Source organism: Phyllostomus hastatus, unplaced genomic scaffold, assembly GCF_019186645.2.
Source record: "Phyllostomus hastatus isolate PE091 unplaced genomic scaffold, TTU_PhHast_1.1 phas_scaffold_46, whole genome shotgun sequence".
Taxonomy (NCBI): Eukaryota; Metazoa; Chordata; class Mammalia; order Chiroptera; family Phyllostomidae; genus Phyllostomus; species Phyllostomus hastatus.
The window spans coordinates 15100730-15114749 of NW_025334032.1; the positions used below are offsets into that span (position 1 = coordinate 15100730).

The 14020-nt window shown below is 33.9% G+C and overlaps 1 protein-coding gene across 3 annotated transcripts in view; it reads left to right on the forward strand.

Annotated features, from left to right (window-relative positions):
* MYO16 (myosin XVI) overlaps window positions 1-14020 on the forward strand; it is a 627599-nt gene that overhangs the window by 392943 nt on the left and 220636 nt on the right. The gene's annotated exons all lie outside the window — the stretch shown is intronic.

Genomic DNA, 14020 nt, shown 5'->3' on the forward strand with positions numbered 1-14020 from the left:
CCCTTCCCATGCTGTGTGGGTCACTTGGCAGATGGTCTCTGTGGCCGTCATTCCATTCATTAAAGTCTTCATCAGCCCTAAGCAGAAGCTTTTCAGGGGTATCTGATCACCTAAACATTACAGATCTCCATGGCATCTTGTCAATGGAAAACTTTGTTAATATTCTTGTCACTAATAATGACCTTGAGCAGGTCATTGAAAGCAAAATTGCTTCCAGAAGGCTTTGTACATGCTTGTCTTTGAATGAAATCTTTTGAGTAATTCTTAGTTGTTCATATAGATTCCTTCGCCAACTTCCTGAAAATTGCTGCTTTTGGAGGTTTCCTGGAAAACACTCTAATTCACATGTATTAATGGAAAAGTTCCTAAATAAACGTAGACATCTCAGAAAATTCCAAGGACAAAGGGAGGCTAAAATTCTCATTAGAACATACACATGTAAAATCTTACTGTGTATTGATGAACATATACAATACACAGTCTGTGATTTGAGGGTAGACATAGTATTTATATTTTAGCAGATACACTTTAATATTTGGTATAGTGAGGATTTTTTATTTTGTTATTGCTAATAATCAGTTAATTTGTTATTTTTCTTTAAATATGAAGAGTATTTACAGAATGATTCTAATATGCTAAGAGTACCAAATGAATCTTGTATAACATTAACAGCTCTGCTGAAGTTGACATGGAAAAAATTAATACATGAGTTCAGCTGCATGTAGAAACTTTTAGAAAATTTCCTTTTGACATTAAAGTCTTAAAGAGTCTTAAATTTATATAATTGAAAACACACATAATCTAGATTTTTTTAATATATACACATACACACACCCACAAAAAATATAAACATTAACCTTGGAAAACACATTATTTCCCTTTTAGTGGATATATCATCACTATCTCAATATGTTATTTTATGATGTTAGTTTTATCTTTTAAAATTCTTTACTAAGCAAATGAATGAAGACAGGGATTAGTGGGAAATTAGAAATTAATTAATGTTTTATAAGTTTAACTTCTAAGATACAGTGTTCTCATTTGAGTTGTAACTCCCATTTTTTCTTCCCTATTTCTCCCATGGGTCACCCAAACCTAAATTTAAATCCTAAAGTAATGCAAAGAAAGGTTATGTTTGCAGTATTTCTAACTCATTGAAATTCATGGAAAGTTTAAGGTTTTGTAGATTTACAGACCCATTTCCAAAGTCACAGAAAGGTCTCAAAATTTGGGTAAACTTAGAATAGGCTTTATTTCTTATGAATATCCAAGTTTGTAGAAATTTTTGTAATGTCAAAAAAGATTACATAACATAAATAAATATATATTCCTATGGTTAAAGTTGGTGAGCACCCTTGATGTTGAAGGAAAGTATGTTTGATATTATATATTTGTATAAATTTTGCAAGAGAAAATAAATGGGAATAAGTTATAAAGGGAATAAAGTAATAAAGGGAAAACAAGTGGGATTGAAGCAGATGAAATGTTTGGTCTTGGGATGCCGAATTCATTTCCTGGATTAAGGCAAAATAGGTATAATATTAACAATATTATATATTTAAAAAGACTCTACTTTCTCTATCTAGATTTCAAATAGGGTTGTTTCTAAATGAAAATCATGAGGTATAATGCAGAAGCTGACCACTAGTTAATTTAAGATGAGCAGAAGCGTTCGCCATGTTTGCCTGGCCAAAAGCCAGCCAGTGAGACTAGCGTGAGGATGTAGACCAGCAGCTGCAGGCTGCCTGCATTAACCATTGCAGGCTGGAAACCAGCCACACTGGGCGGCCCTTATTCCAGGGCCACCCACAGTGGTCAGGACACTTCAACGCAGAAACACACTGAACCTTTATCTATTAAGCTTACTTGAAAATGATTACCAAAGCAGATAAAAGGGAATGATGCTAATAATAGTAATGATAAAATAGCAACAACAATAATAATATAATGCCTTTATTTGTTTAAAACTTTATTAATTAAAGCATGACTTAAAGAATATCACATAATTTCCAAAGAAAACTAATAAAGCAGCTAAGTTTGATCTGGCTTTTCTAGTGTTATTTGGCCACCACTCCTCTGTGAATTGTCAACTGACAGACAAAGATCATGTAGGTCATAAATAAATTATGTGTTCAAACCACATGAAGATCCATGTACAGATTCCTACATCTTCCTATGTAGAAATTTAGGACACTGGAGACACTGATCTTCTATTCCATTCTTCACAGCCAGCTTTTCTTCAGTGAATGTGACGGCATGTTTGCCGTCCAGTCCCAGCCCAAGGATGCAGCCCTTCTCCCCAAGGACAGGTCTTCCCTTAGATGTTCCATTCATTGCAGTCAGGCTAACTCTGTGGTTCCCTCATTCTCAGGAATCTTTACGATGACAGCCAGGGTCTCTTTCCCTCATTGGGCTAGCTTAAGTGATTAGGAAATAGTATCCTGTGGCTTTGCAATTCCCCTGCTTCCCAAGTAAGCTCAGTTATGGTCTGTCCTGATACAGTAGATGTAACATATAAACTGCGGATTGTCACCTCCTTTATTTCTGTCACAGCACCTTCCTATAGCTAGCTCTAAGTAGGTTCCTTGCAGGCTCTAACCTCAGTGTCTCAGAATAGCACCTTGAAAAAAAATTTTTTGGTGTAGAGAGGATTCTGAATAACTGTTTTTAATATTCCAATTCTTCCATGGTTCATTTTGCTTCATTATTATAAAAACTTTTCCTCATTTAGTAATTTTGGTTGGTGTTTTTAATGTAACATTTACAATAGAAAGTCTTATTCTTAAGCATTTGTTGTTCTTTTTCTCTTTTTTTGAGTTTTTTATTGTATTTTTTATTACCATTAAGACCCCTTTTGCTCCCCTCCCCTCACCGCAATCACCACACTGTTGTCCATGTCCATGAGTCCTTTTTCCTTTTTGCTCAATTCCTCCAACCCCTATTCTCTCTCACTTAGCTGTCATCCTGTTCTCTCCTTAATAAAATTATAAACCTTTTGAAAAAGATAGTTAAGGAAATACATTAAATTTATCTTTGGTCTGAAAAGGCAGCATTGTGAACAATGTTATGTTGGCCACAAGAAGAGTGTTTTATTGTTGTGTCAACATTATAAGTAGAATTTTTCACAATTTTTCAAACATGTAGTTGTATTATTACTTATTTTGATGTAACCACTATATTAAACAAGTGTTATTTGCACTGTAATGAAAACACATGTTCTTTTTATGCTTCACCTTCTTTTTAAATAAACTCAATGAGGATAATATTTTTATGATCCTGAGAGAAAACATAGTTAGGTCCCAAGATTTTTCTGCTCACTTTTAAATAAATTACAGTTCTATGAATCCTTTAAGTCCCCAAATATCCAGTATTTGGAGAGAACTTGATGGCTTCCGAAGATGAGAGGTCTCTTCTCTCCCCCACAGTCAAGGCCTATGGTGGAAGCCGAGTGCCTCCCAGGAAGGGAGCAATGTGGGCTTCTGTACCCCAGCTCTCCAGGGAAATGGGGGGCAGGAGCAAGAAAGTGAGGAATGTCTTGGTTTTCAGAAATCTTAAGGCTTTTCTAGTGAGAAAGATAGTTAGTTATCTCTGACCCCTTCTCTTGGCTTCTTCATTGCTTCCCACTGCTGGACCTCTCCTCCTGTAGTCCTCAAGAAATGTGAAGTGGATTCATTCCTGCACTACTTGCTCTCCCACCACCCATGCTTCAGGACAGCCTGAATGGAAGGAAATATTAAACACACAGAGGTTGAGTCACCACACCTTCCCAGGTGCATCTCTTGGTCAGGTTTCCTCTGGTTAGAAAGGGAATTGGGAATGGGACAGTCTAGTGAGGAGCTGTGGACATTTCAGTGACTCACTTTTTATAATGGCTAAAGCAAAGACTTGCGCTAAACTGCAGTTAGCTCTTATAAAGGACATAATCCCTGTGATTCTGAAATGAGATAAATGGTTGGAGAGTCTTAGTAAAGTGTAATGAATAATACCTTAAATTTTTAAAAATGGTTAATAATTTTGTGGGCTCTAAAGTTGAACCTGTTTTATAATACAACACATATCTCCAAGTGTGAATCATCAACATGAAATTAATTTTCCCCCTAAATTGTTATCTTCATCAGAGTTTTAGTGAAAACTCAACTAGAGTCTTGGGCAGGCAGAGGGGGTTGTAGAAACTCAGAGAGAATTCTATCAAAGTCTTCAGGCATCAAAACCTACAGCTTAAACAACTTATTCTTGTCATGACTTCTGAATACAATGGTTTATATTTATGGGAACTTGTAAAAAATATAACCAGTGGAACATTTTCCTTTTTACCATTAGAAACTCTCTAATAATAATAAACTAAAATTATACAAAATTAATAGATGAAGTTTAGAGATAACCCAGTAAAAGGAATTGAAGATTACTTACTTTATTTCTGGATCTCTCTCTCTCTCTCTCTCTCTGTGTGTGTGTGTGTGTGTGTGTATATTCATTCATTTATGTTTATATAATCTGAAATCCACATTCTTTTGGATAATCAATTTGGCATTCAGGTATAATATAGCAAATAAATTAAGTTTCAAACATACTTATTGAGATTTTTTTGGTTTGTCACTGAGCCATCAGTTGCTTAAATATGCAATTCTTTAATATATATATTGAGTGTAATAATGTATTACACTCTTTAATATTTTAATTGAGCTAAACATAAACATTTAAGAACTTTGTGATTAATTACATTCAGCTTGGATGAGCTACAGAGACTTTGAGAGAATTCTCTAAATGCCCTCAGATATCAAAACCTACATTTTATTGCAACAAATTTTCATCATGAGTCCTCATGTATCCAAGCCTGTTTCTTTGACCCCTGGATGCAAGAACTTGGCTCTAGAGTCAGCTGAGGGTACTGCAATAGCACACACAAAGTTTTCAGCATGGTTTCTGACACAGTGGGGATAGTTGCGCCAGTAAAATCACAGTGGTCGTGGCTGCAAAGAAGGTGCCCTAGTTTATGATCATTTATGGTGAAGGGAGAGTTGTGGAAAAATGCAGATGAGTAACATGTTGGGGACTGCAGATGTAGTCCAGTCTCTCCCTTTCAATTCAGTAATCTTGTTTGTTTTGAAGACTAGTAAATAGAAGAAATATGTTGTTCTGTAGAAACAAGAATAACACTATTCATATACACTACTGGGATGGGAGAGGTGACTTTTTTGTTTGCTCAGTTTTGCTTTGTAGTCAGCAATGATAATGGACTTGCTTTGATCAGTTTCCACACTCCCTCTTTCTCTTTCTCTTTCTCTTATGACACACCTATAACATGCTTGCAAAATGCCTGACTAGGGTCCAGAGCACAGTTTGTAGTCTTTGTTTACTGCAAAAATCAGTTCCACCTGTACTAGAAAACATGCTATTTCCTGATCAGTAAGTATTCTTTGAGGTAAACATCACATGAAGAGACGTCAGTTCCTAACCATGGACAGGTAAGTGGTACTTGGACTAAGGAACTAGCTACAAGGTAGAGGACACAATAGATGAACAGGGAACTGGTGATCTGCAGGGATAGGAACCCTCTGGGCATCTGGGAACAGGTGGCAGAATGAGGTGAAATTGGAGTGAAGTCACCAGGCTTCAAATATGAAAGTGATCCTTCTTTCACTGGGAGCCAGGGGTCACCATCTCAGTAGCTGTCTAGAGTCTTTGTCCTTTGATCCATGGACTGAGATTGATTACGAAGAGAGAAAAGAAGGATGTTGAAAATATATCACTTGTGAAATTTCTGAAATTATTAAATCTTTTCTCTCCAACCCAATATAACTTTGATATGGGCTTAAATATTGGAAGGAAATATTAAACATATACTTGTGAGAAAGCTGAGCTGTTTTAGAGAGAAGTTGAAATTATATTCTTTAAAAGTTTTTTCAATTTACATGTCAGTTCAATAATTTAATTTCTGAAGTCATCAGGAGGATATTTTTGCAACTCATCCTGTTGATAAATTCACATATTTTGATTATAAGGAAAATCATTTTGTTAGTAATAAATATCTTAGATGTCCAGAAAGACTTCCATCAGCATATTTAAAAATGGCCCACGTGTTCACCAATGGTCTGGTTGAGGTCATTGTAAAGGATGGTCATGGTAACGGAGGGATTTAACTTCCCAGTGTCTAGCAGGTGAGCTCATTCCACTCTACTCTGACAACATCCAATCTGCACTAATAAGATCGTAACAAGCAATGTAATATTAATCATCAGAAAAATCACACTTCTTCTTTAGGTGAGACTTGCTGTTCTTTCTTAATTAGAGGGAACAAATATTTCATGTAGGGAAAAATAATTATAGCCTTGAAGAATTCTGTGGGCTGGCTGGTCTTAAAAAGCAACCCCATGTCAGCATTTGGGATAATCTGTGCTGGTCTGAAGAGTCTTACTGAATGGCAGAGAGGCTGGTCTTTACTGTGATGCTCTAAATGAAAGCACAGTGGATTGACTGGGTTAAGTCTAAATGTGGCTTCAGTCTTCATTTGGGAATTGTTCTTAGTTTTGCTCTACTGGATTCAGTATGTATACAATTGGTTTGGAATATTTAGTGGTGTGTATGCACATGTATGTTGAATTTTAAAGGATTTTAAAGAGATTATTTTTTGTTATTTATATTGAAGTGAGAGCCAGATTTCTTATGATTTCTATATTTGTTTTTCATTGATACAATCAGATGCATAGCACATAATATACTTGTGCAATGTTATAGTGTGGTGTGTCCCTTTTTAGGTCAAAGTCCAATCTGAGAATTCAATGAATGGCATAAACACACACATACACACAGTGTTTTAATATAATTTCTGGAGATTAATACCTCCTCCTTCAATAAAAAATTCATGCACCTGGGTTATAATAATTTTTATTTTTTTGATTAAAAATTAGTAAATACCTGCTGAATTAATACATTCAAAGTGGTTCAAGTCTCCTGGTCATTCCTGAAAATTTTTAAGTCAAGTCAGTGTATGATTTTGTTGTTGAACTTTTTTAAATTGAAAAAAGGTATCTTTTGAAATTTTAGACAAAATATGTATTTTTTACAAACTACACTGAGATAGCTCTTACTACATGAGTAACATCATTTTAAAAACACTACTAAGACACTGAAGTAGAGAAGAGGCTGACAATGACCAGAGGGGAGAAGGGAGGGAATTTCAGGGAAAAAGGGGAAGGGTATACAGGAACAAGTATAAAGGACACATGGACAAAAACTAGGGCAGGGGTGGAAATGGGAAGGATGTGAGGAGGGATGGGTGGCTGGGCTGGGATGGGAGTAAAGGACAGAAAATTGTATTTGAATAATGATTAAAATAAAAAAAAACACTACCATGACAGTAAGCATGCAAACCTACTCTGTAAAATTATTTTTAGTAGATTAGATTTTTCAGTTATAACCACCTTTTCCTCAAGGATCTTGCCCATGAGCAGGAGTCAGTAACTTAGTTTACAGTGCATGCTCCGTGAGCCTGAAGATGGTGCTAAGGAAGGAGCAACTATTGGTGCACTGCAGGCAACCATGTAAAAGTATCTTCTGTATTAACCACTTACAGTTATACTATTGCACAGATCACCTACAAACACTTTACCTAATCTTATGACGGTTTTCAAATTCCATCTATGGGTTGTTTTTTGCTTCTTGTGTAGGCAGTTTGTTATTACTTCTGCACCATTTCCTAGTGTTTTACAAAATGCATAAGCCTAAAATTCAAATTAGGGGTGTGTGCATGTGTGTATGTAAGAGTGTGTGTGAGTGTGTATGATTATTTTCTTCTTAAATTATTTCAGCAAGAGATTTTTAAAAAAAAATTCAGATGCAACCTATGACTTTTTAAAAGGACTTAAATGTAGCCATCACTAGTTATAAATGGCCCTTATAAAAGTATAATTTGTTTTATCATTTACAAAAAGCAATGTCACTTTGGGCAGGTTACCTCTGAGCTAAAAATTTGAAGATTAATCTCCTCCAAGTATGATAGTCACTGGGAGCATCCCAAGTGATGAGACTTGTCCATTACTGGGATTCAATACTCTCAGAATGTTTAATTACTCCCTGCCATGCTTCCTTACACACAGGGCACTTTCCCTTTTGTCATTTCCTTCAACGAGAAGGCTTAAAGTGGGCTGCGTTCCACTCCTTCATGAGTCAGATGTTTAGGAAAGATTTTATTGAAAAGAAGCAACATGATTTTCCAGAATGCTTGTGTCCCTCTTCCCTGCCCCCCACCCAGTACAGAATGGAACTTGTACAGTTATTGCCTAACTCTAGATCTAAGAGCTTTGTGCTCTTTGGGACTCTCCGCATCATTGATCCGATGATCTGGAGTAATTGTAAACTGTATTGGGTGGGACAAGGTGCAGTGACCATTTCAAAGCAGAGGAATATTAAAATTAATCTAAATATGATTTTAAAACCACATACATCTTTCCCATAACACTCAAGGAATCACAGCATAAGAGAGTTTGCGATGCTCATCAGGTTTTCCAAGGCTGAAGCAAGTTAAGAAACTTAATCTGAAGGATAAACTAGAGGATAAAAAAATAGAAATTAAATGTTTTTTCTATTGTTTTTTTTAGGATAAAATTGGAGATTAATTTTCCCAGGAAAACATCTGATCATATAATATAGTTAACATCACTTGAGAATCCTAATTAAAATTTCATTTTCTCTCTCTCTGTCTTTCTATACATATAATAAATTGCTGCTAATAGTTCAAAAAAGGTGATAAAAATTATCTATTTAGCAGACACAAAACTGGGGACAATGTGAAGTTTGCTTCTGAAGCAGGGACTGAACTTATAAATGAATCAGATTAAAACTAAAATGTTTATACTCTAATTATTAGTTTTAATGGTCTCCTTTAGCACTTTAGTGAATTGATTATGATTTAAGCTCTTTCATGGAAATTACAAATAAAAATACTTCTGCAAGAAGGATAATAATTTAAAAATCTAGACAATCGGTTCATAAGTAGAGTTGGTAAAAAGATATTTTGTATGTTGCCTTATTAATTATATGTAAAGTACTTATTTCTTAATAAATAAATTTATGGTATGTTAATAAAGCCCAAATAACTTACAGAAATAGTAATACACCTGCAGTTCCTTTGTGAGAAAATGAAAGCAGAGTTATCTGTTTCTTTTATCATTTAACATTTCTTTTTTCTTAACTATTTTAATTTGGGGGGCATAGGTTCAATAATCAAGAAGAGTACAAAGGCATATAGGCAAGTCACTTGCCACTATCTAAAACTTGCATGATTAACGTTTGCCACCTTTGCTTCAGATTTTTATTAACATAAAAGAAATAGACTTTCAGCTAAGAGCTGAAGTTCTTTTTATCAATATAGGTTCATTCCTCACTTTTCCTCCCCAGAGACAGTAATATCATCAATTCTGTGTGAACTTTCTACAGTTTAGTTTGTTTTTGTCTGGATATTGTTTTTTTCATAATAGCTAAATAACATAGAGTCATTAAGAATTTTAAAATATGCTGTACTTTCCTTTTTAACTTCACATGTTTTTGGAAATTTAATTATATTGATACCAAAAGAACTAATTTATTCTTTCTAACTGCTGTATTAATTCCTCTGGGTGAAGAAACCAGAACATTCTCATCTGTTTCCCTGGTGATAGACACTTGGGTCATTTTTCACTTTTTTCTCAATTATGAACAGTGTTGCACCATCATACATGTCTCCTGACATACATGTTTAAAATTTTCTCTGGAGTATATATTAAATGATAGAAAATTTCAGGTAGAACATTAATTTGCATTTTTATCATGAGTGCAGTTGAACATGGCAATGCAGATCATGCACTGCCCCATGATGACATGCCCATAGAGGCACAGTGAGATTTGGTCAATTAGATATAGAGGTCTAAATTTAGAGCCTTTTCATAGACGTTCTTTTCCTACTCCTCAATCATCTTTCATTTTTTTCCTAAAAACCTTTAAATTTTCAGTAAAGCAGATACTATTTATTATGTGAGGAATTGACATAATTTTATATTTTAGTCAGATATTCAATTATCCCTATCACATTTATAGAAATGCTTTTTCACCATCTCCTGATTTTTAATCTATTTGACCAGAACTGTATCAGTAATGTATTGTTTTAATAAGTAAATTTTCATAAGCTTTTATCTTTATTATTTGTTTTGGTTGTCCCTAGATTTTTTTTGCATATGAATTTTATAAGCACTGTTAGCCTGTAAATAAGCCTTTGGGGACTTTGACTAGAAATAAATTTATAGATTACTATGAGGAGAGTTGGCCATTTTAGGCTGTTGATTTTTTCCCCACAAATATCTATATTTCTATTTATTTATGTGTTTTTTATTTTTTAAATAATTTTTTGCATTTTTATAAATTTTTACGCATTTTTATTTTATTTTTACTGTGCACTTTGTACTTTTTTGTTGCTTTGATGAGTGCTATATTTTATTACATTTTAATTTGTTTATTGGAATATTCAATATTGAGTTTCATATGTTGATCTTATATCTAGAAACCCTGCTGACTTTTCTTATTAGTTCTAAGAATTTTCTTGCATAATATCATACTATTTTATGAACATAATTATCTTTTTCTTTTCATTTTTTCATCTCTTATTCTTATTTTATTGCATTGGCTAGCACTGCCTGTACAATGTTGAAAATGTATAGTCATAGTGAATATTCTTATCTTGTCTCCAACTTGATGTAATATTTCTAAATATTTATCATTAAGTAATCTGTTTACTTAGCATTCCAGTAGAAAATCTTTCTTAAGTGTTTTCAATTATTGATGCACATTTTTATCTAATGTTTTTCTTTTATCTGTTAAGGTTATTTCAGTGATTCTTTCCCTTCTTTGCTCAGGTGGCAAACTGTATTGATGTATATTATTTGATGTTGAATAATTCACTTGTAGTGTCAACCCTATTTGGTCATAATGTAGTAGATTCAATTTTCTAGTTTTTATTAAGGAACTTTGCATTTATTTTCATTAATGTAATGAGTTCTAGTTTTTCTTCTTATGCAGCTCCTTGCTGTCAGGTTTATATTAAAGAGAAAATTGGGTAGATTTCTTTAAAACAGTGCACTAAATGAAGATGATGTTTTCCTTGAATGTGCAGTGAAACTTTCCCTAAAATCTTTTGGGAGTAAAGGGAGGGTTAACTTTTGAATACCAATTATTTTAAAGTTTATAAATCAATCAGATTATTATCTTTTTTTGAGCCACTTATATTGTCTCAAAAAATGTCCACTTTCATATTTTAAGTTTTTCATCAAATAAATCATAGCTTTGTTTTATAATCCTCAGTCTCTCTTGTAGCTATTGTTTGTCCTCTTTTCATTCCTGATGTTATTTATCTTCACCTTTGCTCTGTTGTCATTGATAAGTTTCACTTGCAACTAGCCTATAAGAATTATTTATTTTCAAATTCATTTTTGTTTTGTTGTCATTTCTCATTTTATGTTGTTGTAGTAATTTCTGCAGTTTTATTATATCCCTATTTTGACTTACATTGAATTTTGCATTTCCATTTTTTTCTATCTTACTGAGTATGTTTGTTTCAGATTTTCTGATTTTTTGACCCTGCATCTACAAAGTGTCAGTATCTCCTAAGAATGTACTTCTTACTGCATTCCAGATATTTTCCATGTAGTGCTTCTTTTGTTGTTTAGTTCAAAATATTTTGTTTTATGTTGATTTAGAGATAAAATAACAAGCAGTTTGTCAGAAAAAATAAATTTGAAACACCATGTTTTCCCCTCCCTCATCCAAAGTGGGGAATTTTTCCCATTAAATAATGAGATTTCTTTGATTCTTATGAATATAGTATGAGTGACTTCTATTTCTGCACAGACTTATTTAAATCATGGTTCTCATTGCCATGACAACCAAAACTACACAATTTAGCAAAATAGCTGAGACAAAAACCTGCTTTCTAAATAATCCTCCTTCTGCTTCATTTCCTTACCAAAACACCCATATGCATGATGATTTCCTAAAGAGCTAAGAGTCTTTTTTCTGTAATCATATATTTGTTTTTCATTATTTTGTAAAATTCATTATTTTCAAATGGAAGGATTCAGAGTAACAGACAATATTAGAGATTTACCAAAGCATCCTGTATATTATAATACCCAATAATAATTTTAAATTACCACAAATTCAATACAAAATAATGCTCAAAAATTTACCACCCATATTATAAAATTTCCATATAACATGGACAAAATAATGGTAAAATTTAAATATTGATTATGATAATGTGATAAATTGTTTCAAGAATAATGTAGCTTACTGAACCAATAAAGATATACATGCTTTTTCCTTAAGTGCATATTTTCAGGAAATGGAAGAGAAAGGAGAGTTTGACATATCTGTGAGAATATGGCATTTTTAGCATCAAACAGTAGTTGTTTTCCTTTTGGATAATGACAGTTACATGATTTGCAAATATTTGTGGGCCAAATAAATTCAAGAAAATGTTTAAGAAATTCAGAGATTTATAAGTCTAATAAAAAACTTCTAGCATTCTACTTTTCTAATTCTTTTTTGAGCCGAGAGTGCAGAGGCTAAGCCTGTATATTTTATACAAAGCAAGTAATTCATTGCATTGCTAGCCATGCCTGCTTTCTTGTTTCATTTCTAACCAGGGAAATACATTTGGCCTCTTTTCAACCCCCTGATAACCCATCCTGCTCAATAGAGTTAACCAAATCTGTATTTATTATGCTCCTCTATGCCTGTCATTTGAGCACAGTGGCGGTTCTGCCAGAATAAATAATGCCGCAGTGCCATTCAGAAATGAGAGCAGAATGTCCCATTCTGGCTCTTGGTGACCCTGCTGCTCCCTGTGGAAAACACCAGGAAGGAAATGTCAGCACCACAATTTAAATACTGCTTGCCTTTTTCTAAAATAATTTTCTAAATGAGGAGGAAAAACTTTTAAGCTAAAAGACATTTTTAGTTTTTGTCACCTCTATGCTTTTAACTTTTCTCTCTTTATGTACTGTCTTATTGGAAGTGCATTTCAAAGCCTGGCTTCTTAATGTGTGAGATGTGATAGGTGGTGGGGTGCAATTATTGTGGTTATCATTTATTGCATATTACCTAGAAGTGAGTTATCTTTGATCAGCAGATTATCACAATTAATATTGATATTAGCCATGTTGTAGGTATTATTGTCTCCCTTTTTCAGATAAAGACTGGATTTCAGAGAGGTTGAGTGGCTCAATTCACACAGCTACAAAGTGATGAACTTGACATGTGAACCTCACTATGTCATATTTACTACCTGAATTTTTTCCAAAAACCCTCCCACAATGAAGATTGTCAAAGAGTGATATAGAAATCATGGCTTAAAACTAAATTAAAAAATTAACCTTTTGAACTAAAGATGATTTCTTCATTTTCAATGAAATTATTATTTAAAGTTTAATATATCTATGTATGGACATGGGCCACAGGGCAAGACTGTTCTCTCTCCCTGGTAACTGGGTCCCTAGCATGTTGCAGAATGTTCAGCAAAACTAGTTGTTCAGTGTATATTCATTGAGAAGGTGAATGAGCTAATAAATGATTAATTAAAAGCCATTCTTAAGAGAAGAGGCTTTGGTATATTGAAAAATTGTTCACAATTATTTATTCTTCTCTGGATCCAGGCCCTGTATAATATAACTTTGACACTTCTCTTATCAAGGGTTAAATCTAATTTCTCTCCATTTGAGCTGCCCTTGTGACTTATTCTAGCCCAAAGAATACAGCAAACACTATGCTGTGCCAATTCCAAACCCTTGCACTAATCTGTCTTCTCAGATGCCTGTCATTGCCATGTGTGTAAGCCCAGGCTTGCCTGAAGAAGATGAGAGACACGTTGTTAGTCATCCAATAGCCAGCCAGCCAATCCAAGGCATTTGGGTGAGGTCATCCTAGACTTGCCACCCCCAGCCAGGCCACCCAAGCTGACAAAAGGACTTGCAAACCATAATAAATACTTACTGTT